The following is an 11,334-nucleotide window of genomic DNA, read 5'->3' on the forward strand; positions in this document are numbered from 1 at the left end:
AGATATGTTTGTTACTTGTGAACTAAGGACCGTGCATGCTTTATAGACTAGCAGCATGGGTTTACAAAACTTGCACTAAAATGTACTAAACCAATTTCTAAAGCAACCTTGTCTATTTCCTATTCTGGTGTTAGAAAATCTGTGCAGAATCTTGCAGGTCTGTGACCACCTTTGTCCAGTTAATCTTGACCCTTGATCTTGTATTCTTCAAGCTGCTTTGTAGACTTTCCAATTCAGTGAATGAATTGTTTGTTGACTGATAATCTTGAATCTTGAACTTGTCTGTATTCTGAATTTGAGGTAGTATGTCAAGATCTCCAATTTATTTTATGGAGAAGTGACATATCAATAAGTGTAATGAGTTATTGATATCTCTGAGTTCTCTATGGGTATACTTAACTTGTCGAGGTCTCTAGATCCTTGCATGTGAAATGATTTATCGATATGTCTGAGATCTCTACATGTAGAAATGACTTGTCGATATCTCTGAGATCTCTATATAAATAGTTTGACTTATCGATATAAATTGACTTGTCGATATCTCCAATTCTTCACATCTTTATTTGACATGTTGATATCTCTGAGATTTCTACATGCAGAAATGACTTGTCGATATCTCCAGTTCTCTATATCTTCATTTGACTTGTCGATGTTTCTGAGACTTCTCTATATGTCATTTTGAACTTCTCTACAAGTCATTTTGGACTTCTAGAATGACTTCTCGATATAACTTAAATAGTGACTTGTCGAAATCTTGACTTAGAGCATTTTTCATAGAACAAATTTATTCAACTCCGAAATTCTACATCTTTTCTCTGAGGCATGATCATGGCTTGATCTTCTTCCAAAGTTTATTCTTTAGCTTGAATCTATTTACAGAAAAATTCCCCAGTCTAAACTTCTAACCATTTTTACAGACTTAAAAAATACAATTACTGTTACGACCTGCATTTTATGTAATATTATTTGTGGATTGAGTATAATATTAAAGTCAAATGAAAATATATTCAATGATTGTACGCTAGTGTGAGTGAAAATTTCTGCATTATAAATTTGCTTTGTATAGTATATGATTTTTCAAAGCAAGAGTTTATTTAATTTCTTTATTTTTGATTTATAAGGAATATTCTAAGCTTTGGAAAAAATTTCTTTTAAAAGGTATTTTGTTCACAAATTTTGAAAATGATTTTATAAAGTCTCTAAAAATCCAAGTTATTTTATGATATAAATTTTATAATTTTTGAACTTGTATTTAATTTTATAAAAATAAATCTTTATAAATTTTATTTGTTATAATTAGCAAATTACATGGCTACCCTTGCATGCAAATACTTTTCCAATTCAACTAAGGGGCAAGGAAGACATTTCCAACCCCACTCACTTTCATTCTACTAACCAAATTATCCCTTTACCCTTGCATATAAATCTACCAAACTATATTGGAAGGTTACTCTTGTAAAATCTCAAATCCACTCACTTTTGGCCAAATAAAAACCAAACTAACATGATTATTACTCCACATTCACCCCACCATTTCCACACTCCTCCTTTCCTCCCCCTCCTCTCGGTTTTTCCCCCACCCCTCTCGGCAATTCCCAAAAAACCGAGCCCCCATCCCCTTCTTTCTTCATTTCTCACTCAAACAATCATCCTATTATCAAGTAATCCTACTCCCTACATGTTGTTCTTGTATATCTTAAGAGTTTAGAGTAGAAAAACTTATGTGTTGACCTTGCATGGTGGTGTTTTGTTAAAACTCCAAGTGAATATCCATGATTCTTGTGAATTCAAGGCTTTCACCATGAGTTATAGTAGCAAAGGGTTGAGAATGGCTAGATATGAGTATGCTACACTCATGCAATTGTTGTTTTCACCCTAATCCATTCGGCCATGACTTGATAGGAGCCGAATGGATGGTGTTTTGGTTGTCATGTTCCACTTTGTGTGTTTTTGTGATGATAACATGAAAATCTTAGTGAAGTCTTGATAAAACTCTTTGCATGCTAAGTGATCATCTAGGTATATCTTATGCTAGGCTTGCATGTCAATTTTATAATAGAACATATGTAGAAAATATGTTGTTTTGGTTTGAAAAACCCGAAGGCATGCATGCATGTGGATTTCTCTTAGAATGTTGTAAGATTTTGATCATTTGGAAAGATTTTGTTAGTGAGCCTTAATTTCAGTAGGAATAATGTGTTAATATTGATTTATGCTCCTTGTTGCATGGTAATAATTCATGGTTATCTTTTATAAAAAAATATATATCTTGTTGTTTCAAAAGCATGAAGATTTGTGATTTGTGAAGTGTAGTCTCTTTTGTTTTGCCATAATTGTACCTTAGGTAAGGATGATCTCACCAAGGTTATTTTGAGAATAAGGGAGTTAGTTCAGTAGAATGCCATGTATAAGTCTTGGTTTAAGTATTTAGTTGTTGTTAGTTGAGTTTGTCAAGTCAAAACCTTGGAAAATGAGAGTTATAGTTTCTGCAGAAAAATTAGTATAGCACCCTGAGGTTTAGAGTGAGTTTTGACCATGTAATTGGTGTGCACTTTGAGGCCCAAGCTACCAGAAGTTAGTATTGGGAGTATATAAAAGTTTTTAGGAGTTGGTTGGAGGTTTGCATGTCATTTGGTTAGGTGCACAAATAGAATAACAAAATCTATCCAGCAGGGGACAGTTATGTTGCAACTTAGAATTAGGGAGATTTGACCATGTCATAGGTAGGCCCTCATTAGGCCCAATTGGGCGTTAGTTAGAGGGAGTGTCAGAGAAGTTTTGCCAACCATAGTTCATAAGATATGAGTTAGAACCATGTGTCGCAAGTTAATTCAAGTCAGGGCATTTTCTGCCCAGAAAAACAGGGGAACCTTGGACTTTTAGCTTAGGCCCAAGAAGGCCCAAGCCAGGCCCTTGAGCCACATAAAGTTTGTGAGATGCCCTTAGGTCAGGAGAGTCTTGTGTAAAAGTTTTGAAGGAAAGCTTGTAGCTTAAGAGTGTCTAATGTACTCAAGAAACCATAGTTGTCATTCTGAAATTTGCACCAGTGAGCACTTTCACTTATCACATAGTTTTAGAACACTTAGAAGTGAGTATTAGGTCAACCACCATAGTTTTAAGATAGTATAAGGTCAGTAGAGCAAAAGGCACAAGTGAGGGTCAATAGGTTTTGGATAATTTAGGAAAGGCACATCGAGTTAGGAAGCCAAAATTTGAAGATCTTGTCTAGTTTAGCGACCAAGTGACTTAAGTTGTGAGTCGAGATCATCCAAGCCTAGTGTTGAATTATGGTGTTATTTGGTATTAATATACGATATGTGATTATGTGGCTACGTGTGTATAATTGAAATATAAAGGTGGATATAAATTAAGTGCATATAGGCCTAAGTGCCATCCGTGTTTAATTTCGGGTTGTAAATAGGTTGAGATGGTAAGAATATATTATAATGAGGATTATTATTATTTATGTAGGATCTCGAGACGAGGGAAAACTTACCATAAAAGTCGAGTGAAGCTCCAGTTGCTCCTACCAGTCAGACCAGGCCAGCCTATCTCAAGGCAAGTGATTCAACTTGACCTTCATATTTACTATAAACAGTTCATATTTATCGATGCAATTATCCTGAGTCATTTTGATATGTTTAAATCAAGTGTATCTCTCGCTTATCTTTGAATTACATAGAGATGCCATGAACCCTCAAGTATGTATTGCAAGTAGTTCAAAAGTCTCTTCATGATAGTTAAATGCCATGATAAAATAAAGAGTTGTTATATTACTTGATTGATCCTTTTGATTAACATGATGATGATTCCTAAGTATTGATATCTCATCCTGATACTTGAACCCCTATAGAACCTTACCTTGAACTTTGATAGACAGAAACTTACCAACCTAATTCCTCATTGATTGATACCCTTTTTCCTATCCTAAAGCTTGACAATTCTGATATATACATTCATTCTGAGCTAGAGATCATTACCTTAACACCCATAGTATTCGTGAAGCTTATCTTCTTAATGATCCAACACCTGTACCTTGACGAGAAACCATTGCTTTAAGCCCAGTTTGGCATTACCCCTTCATATTATCCATTAGTCTCACCATATTTTCCTGTCCAAGTTCTGACATATGAAAACCTTTTGGTTACCCTAATAGAGTAAAGTTTTGTGAATCATGGCCCTGAGATTTAGTACCATATTTCCCGTGTTTCGAGTTGATCTATATTCCCTTAATAAAAATGTGTACTATTAAAAGAGATTTTGTTACAATTCGGCATCAGCTTTTGAAATAAATAAAATAAGGGTTTTCAGTCCCAAAGGGGGATAAATGTTTTCTTGAATAGTGGATCTGGACTGAGACGCGAGTCCTTTCCACACTTATATTAGGCTTAAAAGTTGCCTAGGGATTCCCGTTAATGTTTTAGAACCCAGCGATGTTCGGGATTACTTCGCGGCTAATCACCGGCTGTAATCCGTAGCGTCATAAAATGATTTTGATTAAGACATGATTGTTTTTTTAAATTGTTTTGATACAAGCAAAATGATGCCATCTCACATAGTTTTATCTCTCGTTATCATTAGTTATATCTTTCCATTGGCATTCTTAAAAGTATATCTCGATTTATGTTTTGTGTTGTGTTGTTAGCACTTGTTGAGCATTCGGCTCACTTCTTGCTTTACCCTGATATTACAGCTAGCAGCTATGGTTAGATTCAAGCAGACTACCCGTAAGACCTGTGATGCTGATGCTTATGTTCGAGCACAGGTAGAATAAGTAATAATAGTTGTGTGAGGACTCGGTATTTGTATTCAGATGTAATAGTTGGTAGTGTTGGGCTGTTCCAAACCTTAAACTGTAAGATCTTGGATTTGGTTGTGTATTCTTCATTAAAATGATGTAATAGCTATATTTATTTTGCTGTTTAAGTTGGGGGTGTGATAGGTTTTGGTATCAGAGCTACGGTTTAGAGTCCCTGGACAGCCCAAATAGGTTATAGGATTTGTGTGTAGGTTATAGATATTATGCGAGAGAGTAGGTTAAGTAAATTATTATTAATACTCCTCTTACTGGTTGTCAGCAAAGGGCGCATTCCTCGTCATCCTCTGGGTCGGACGACACTATTGCTTTCACAGTGTATGCTGAGTTGAGGCGCGAGTTCGACATGCTTCAGTGCAAGTACGACCGACTGATAGACCGACTGAAGAACGTGTATCCGGACAGCCGAAACTACGAAGGGAAGCCCAAGGAGCAGATGACTGCGAGACTTGAGACCTTGGTTCAGTACGTCAACACTAAGCTTGAGGAGATGCCAGCGTACCGGGACCGTACCAGCCAGTATGTCATTCAGATGGTGGCAGATGAGCTCCAGAGCATTGTGAAGACGCTTCGAGAGGAAAAGACTACCAAGCCCCGTTCAGATGGAGTGGAGCCTTAGTTCTTTCCATTTACCTTTCATGTTGTTGTACTATCAGACTCTATGGAATCCCCAGTTGTTTCCGTTTTTCCTTTAAATAAGCCTGTTATTCCTAGAATCAGACTATGTCCCAATCCTATATACTGTGACCTTTAAAATTTCAATAATTATGTGCTATTGTTCCATTTGCTCTCAACTGTTATTTTATGTTTTTATCATCATATCTACTTAATTTGGAAACTTGACCCCATATGTAAATGAGAATGCCATGTGATACCCTCGAATCATTTTATCATTCATATATGTTTTGATACAACTCTTATTTCAGGATCATGCCTCCCAAAAAGAAGAACCCAACAACCACCTCCACCACAGACCCAAATATTCTTCGACTATTGGAAACCTTGCAACAGCAAACCAATGCTATAGCTCAACAACAACTAACTCTTCAACAACGAATTGAAAACCAAGATAACCGTGAGCCACACCAACCACCTGAACCACCAGTACCACCTAGACAAATTGTCACCTTCAAGGCTTTTCAGAATGTGAATCCACCTGCATTTCATGATACCACTGATCCAGTGATAGCTAACACATGGATCAAGGAGATGGAAAGGGCTTTTGAGTTGGTACAGTTAGGAGACGATCAGAAGACGCCATATGCTACTTACTTCTTGAAGGGAGAAGTCATCTATTGGTGGGAATCAGTAAAGGCTATGGAAGTCACTCAGCAGGTTTCTTGGGAGAGATTTAAGAAGTTATTTCTGGACAAGTATTACCCTAAGTACATGCAGAATCAGATGGAGCTAAAATTTCTTGAGTTGAAGCAAGGGAACATGACTGTATTGGAGTATGAGAAGAAGTTCATTGAGTTGTCAAGGTTTGTGACAAAGTATACCAGCACTGAGGAGGAAAAAGCAAAGAAATTTCAGCAAGGATTGGAGCCTTGGATCAGAGATAGGGTGGCTATGTTTGAGCTTGAAACTTATGCGGGAGTAGTACAGAAAGCTGCTCTGATTGAGAATAATGGGATGCAGTCAAGGAAAGAGAGGGATAACAAGAAGAGGAAGGTTCCATTTTATGGAGAAAAGTCTGAAGCTGGAAGTTCGCAAGATCGGAATATAAAGAGGATTGGTTTCCAGAAGGGCGGAAATTTTCAAAAGAAGGGAAATTTGGGCAAAAGGCAAGAATCAAAAGGGAACAACCAGGCAAGCCAAGGGCAAGTTGGAGAAAACAGGTTCCAGAGACCGGAATGCAAGCACTGTGGGAAAAGGCACCCCGGAGTATGCAATAAGCTGAGCATGACCTGTTATAGGTGCAATCAGAAGGGACATTTGGTGAATGAGTGCCAGATGCCGAAGCCAGGAGTTACGTGCTACAAGTGTGGGAAGACTGGACACATGGCTAGGGAGTGTAAGGCAACCGGACCAGTCAAAGCTCTGATGAACGTGGCAAGTACCAGTGCAAGCGTGCCAACTGAGATATTGGCATTACCTCCACCACCTGCACCAACCCCGCAAGCAACAGCAAGGACATTTGATTTGAAGATGAAGGATGTTGTTCAGAATTATGAGGTGATGGCAGGTACACTTTTACTCAATAATGTCAAAGCTAAAGTATTGATTGATTCGGGAGCAACAAGATCTTTCATATCAGAATCTTTTGTTGATAAGCTCTAATGTGATAAAATGGTTATGAGTGAGGTAGTAAATGTGGTAATTGCGAAACAAGAGAAGATTCCTGTGAATCAATTTTGTCCAAAGTGTGAGATTGATATTTCGGGGTATAAGTTTTCAGCCGACTTGATACTCTTCAAGTTGGGAGAGTTTGATATAATTTTAGGAATGGATTGGTTAGGAGAGAATAGCGCTCAGATAAATTGTAAGACCAAGAGAGTGTATTTAAAGACGAAGAGTGGAGAGAATGTAGTATTTAAGGGGCAAAGGCAAGAGCAACTATTTCTTACAGTTGTTCAGGCTAAGAAGTTACTTAGAAAAGGTTGTGAGTCGTTCATAGCATATGTAGTGGATTCAGAGAGAGACAGCCTCAGAATGGAAGATATTCCTGTAGTTAACGAGTTCCCCGATGTGTTTCCCGACGAACTACCAGGCTTACCACCAGATCGATAAATTGAGTTCGAGATCAACCTTGCTCCAGGCACGGAACCAGTTTCAAAGGCCCCATATAGGATGGCACCAACAGAAATGAAAGAGTTGGCGAGCCAGCTGCAAGAATTATTGGATAAAGGAGTGATACGACCAAGTACGTCGCCATGGGGAGCACCTGTTCTGTTTGTAAGGAAGAAAGATGGGAGTATGCGTCTATGCATAGATTACCGGGAGTTGAATAAGGTGACGATCAAGAACTGCTACCCGCTACCAAGGATAGATGACCTTTTTGATCAGTTGAAGGGAGCAAAATGCTTTTCGAAGATTGATTTGAGATTGGGATACCATCAATTAAAGATCAAAGAAGAAGATATTCCTAAGACCGCATTCAGGACCAGATATGGGCATTATGAATTCCTAGTAATGCCGTTTGGATTGACCAACGCTCCGGCCGCATTTATGGATCTGATGAATCGGGTATTTAAGAAGTATTTGGACAAATTTGTCGTGGTATTCATTGATGACATTCTTATTTATTCTAAGTCGGAAGAAGAACATAAGCAGCACCTCTGGATAGCATTGGAGATACTCCGACAAGAGAAGTTGTATGCCAAGTTTACCAAATGTGAGTTTTGGTTAAAGGAAGTTCAATTTTTGGGGCATGTTATTGGAAATGAGGGAGTTAAAGTGGATCCGGCCAAGATTGAGGCAGTTATGAGTTGGGAGAGGCCAAAGACTCCTACGGAAGTGCGAAGTTTTCTAGGATTGGCCGGATACTATAGAAGATTCGTCAAGGATTTCTCGAAGATCGCCACGCCATTGACCAAGTTAACCAGAAAGAATTAAAAGTTTGAATGGAGTGCAGAATGTGAAGATAGCTTTCAAGAGTTAAAGCAGAAGTTGGTAACAGCTCCGGTGTTGGTACTTCCAGATGATCAAGGGAATTTTGTAATATTCAGCGACGCTTCACATAAGGGTTTGGGTTGTGTGTTGATGCAACACAGTAAAGTGATCGCATATGCGTCAAGACAGTTGAAGCCGCATGAGTTAAAGTACCCGACACATGACTTGGAACTAGCCGCCATAGTGTTCGCACTCAAGATCTGGAGACATTACCTCTATGGAGAGAAGTGTGAAATCTACACGGATCACAAGAGTTTAAATTACATTTTTACTCAAAAAGAGCTCAATATGAGGCAGAGGAGATGGATGGAATTGATCAAGGACTATGACTATTCGATAAAGTACCATCCTGGAAAGGCGAACGTAGTGGCCGATGCTCTGAGTAGGAAGGAGAGATTGAATATGATGATAACATCAAAAGAGTTATCTGAAGAAATCGAAAGATTGGAATTGGAACTTTGTGCTTATGGAAAAGTCGAGGAAGTTTGTCGTGCAATGACCTTTCAGCCAACACTAGTAGAAAAGATAAAGAAGTGTCAAGAGGAAGTAATGGAAAAAGAGAAGAATCAGTTATCTGGAGAGGAGATTAATACTCAAAGGGATGAGCAAGGGATACTAAGGTTTTCATCCAAAATATGGATTCCCCATGTACCTGAATTAAAGAATGAGATCATCCATGAAGCCCACAATTCGAAATTTTCAATCCACCCGGGAAGCACCAAGATGTATCGAGACTTAAAGAAGAACTTTTGGTGGCCAAATATGAAGCGAGACGTGACAGAATGGGTTGCGAAGTGCTATACTTGTCAGAAAGTAAAGGCAGAACATCAACGACCAAGCGGATTAATTCAGCCCCTGAAGGTTCCAGAATGGAAATGGGAAAATATCGCTATGGACTTTATAGTGGGACTACCGCAAACGAAATCCGGACATGACGCAATATGGGTTATAATTAGACCTGGCAAATCGGATAATCGGATCGGTTTCAGATCGGATATATTTCGGATCGGTTCCACTTTCGGATTATGATATAATTGGAGGTCATTCGGATCGGATCGGATGTGATTCGATTCGGGTCTAATTCGGATCAAAAGTGGATGAAATTCGGATAAAAATCGGATAAAATTCGGTTCGGATTAAATTTGGTTCGGATATTTCGGATTGTAACTTATTTATTTTTTCATGTTTTGAGACTTAAAAAAATATCTTTCTATTAAATGTAGTACTTTTAATATAATATAAGGTACTTTTACATTAATTTATAATTTAAATAATTAAATTATCATGAATATAAGATACATTTAAGTATGAATTTTGCTTATTTCAGATCATATTCAGTTCGAATATTATATGAATCAATTTTGTTCGGTTCCAATTTATAATCGGATCTAGTATTTCAGATCATTTTCGGTTAAATTTTCGGTTCGGATAATTTTCGGATTAGTTTAATTTGGTTTTCGGATAATTATCGGATTATATAATTCGGATCTCGGATCGGATCTCGGATCCATAGATTTCGGTTCGGTTCTTCGGATCCATACCCATTTTGCCAGGTCTAGTTATAATTGATCGTCTTACGAAGTCGGCGCATTTCCTTCCAATAAATGAAAAGTCGTCACTGGACAAGTTGGTTCATCTGTATGTGCGCGAAATCGTACTAAGGCATGGAGTACCTGTATCAATAGTTTCAGACAGAGATCCCCGATTTAACTCGAGATTCTGGAAGCAATTTCAGGAATGTCTTGGCACAAAGTTGAATATGAGCACGGCGTACCACCCGCAGACTGATGGCCAGAGTGAAAGGATAATTCAAACGATTGAAGACATGTTGCGCAATTGTGCAATCGATTTTGCAGGAAGTTGGGACGACCATTTGCCGTTGATTAAATTCTCTTACAACAACAGCTATCATTCCAGTATCGGCATGCCACCATACGAAGCTTTGTACGGGCGAAAATGTAGATCACCAACAAGTTGGGATGAAGTGGGAGAAGGAAGAATTCTCGGCTCGGAATTGGTACAACAGTTGCATGACTCGGTCAAGTTAATTCAGAAAAGGTTGTTTGCTGCTCAAGATAGACAGAGGAAGTATGCGGATCCAGCGCGTAAGGACGTTCAATTCCAAATTGGTGAAGCTGTGTTGCTGAAGGTGTCACCTAGAAAAGGGTTGATGAGATTTGGCAAGAAAGGGAAGTTAGCACCTAGATACATAGGTCCTTTTGAGATTTTGAGTCAAGTGGGAAAGGTGGCCTATGAGTTGGCCTTACCACCTCAGTATCAGCATGTGCATAATGTATTCCATGTGTCGTTGCTTAAGAAGTACAATCCTGACGCTAGCCATGTGATAGAATATGAACCTGTAGAAATTCAGGCAGACCTGTCATTTGTGGAGCAACCGGTTAAAATACTCGACTGGAAAGTAAAGAGTCTTAGAAATAAGTTAGTAAAGTTAGTAAAAGTACTTTGGAGGAACCCTAAGGTCGAAGAGTCGACTTGGGAGTTAGAGTCTGATATGCGTTCCCGGCATCCTCATCTTTTCTCTTAGATTCTGGGGACAGAATCCCTTAAGGGGGAGAGGATGTTACGACCGGCATTTTATGTAATATTATTTGTGGATTGGGTATAATATTAAAGTCAAATGAAAATATATTCAATGATTGTACGCTAGTGTGAGTGAAAATTTCTGCAATATAAATTTGCTTTGTGTAGTATATGATTTTTCAAAGCAAGAGTTTATTTAATTTCTTTATTTTGACTTATAAGGAATATTCTAAGCTTTGGAAAAAATTTCTTTTAAAAGGTATTTTGTTCACAAATTTTGAAAATGATTTTATAAAGTCTCTAAAAATCCAAGTTATTTTATGATATAAATTTTATAATTTTTGAACTTGTATTTTATTTTATAA

This window comes from Apium graveolens, chromosome 3, assembly GCF_009905375.1.
Source record: "Apium graveolens cultivar Ventura chromosome 3, ASM990537v1, whole genome shotgun sequence".
Classification (NCBI taxonomy): Eukaryota; Viridiplantae; Streptophyta; class Magnoliopsida; order Apiales; family Apiaceae; genus Apium; species Apium graveolens.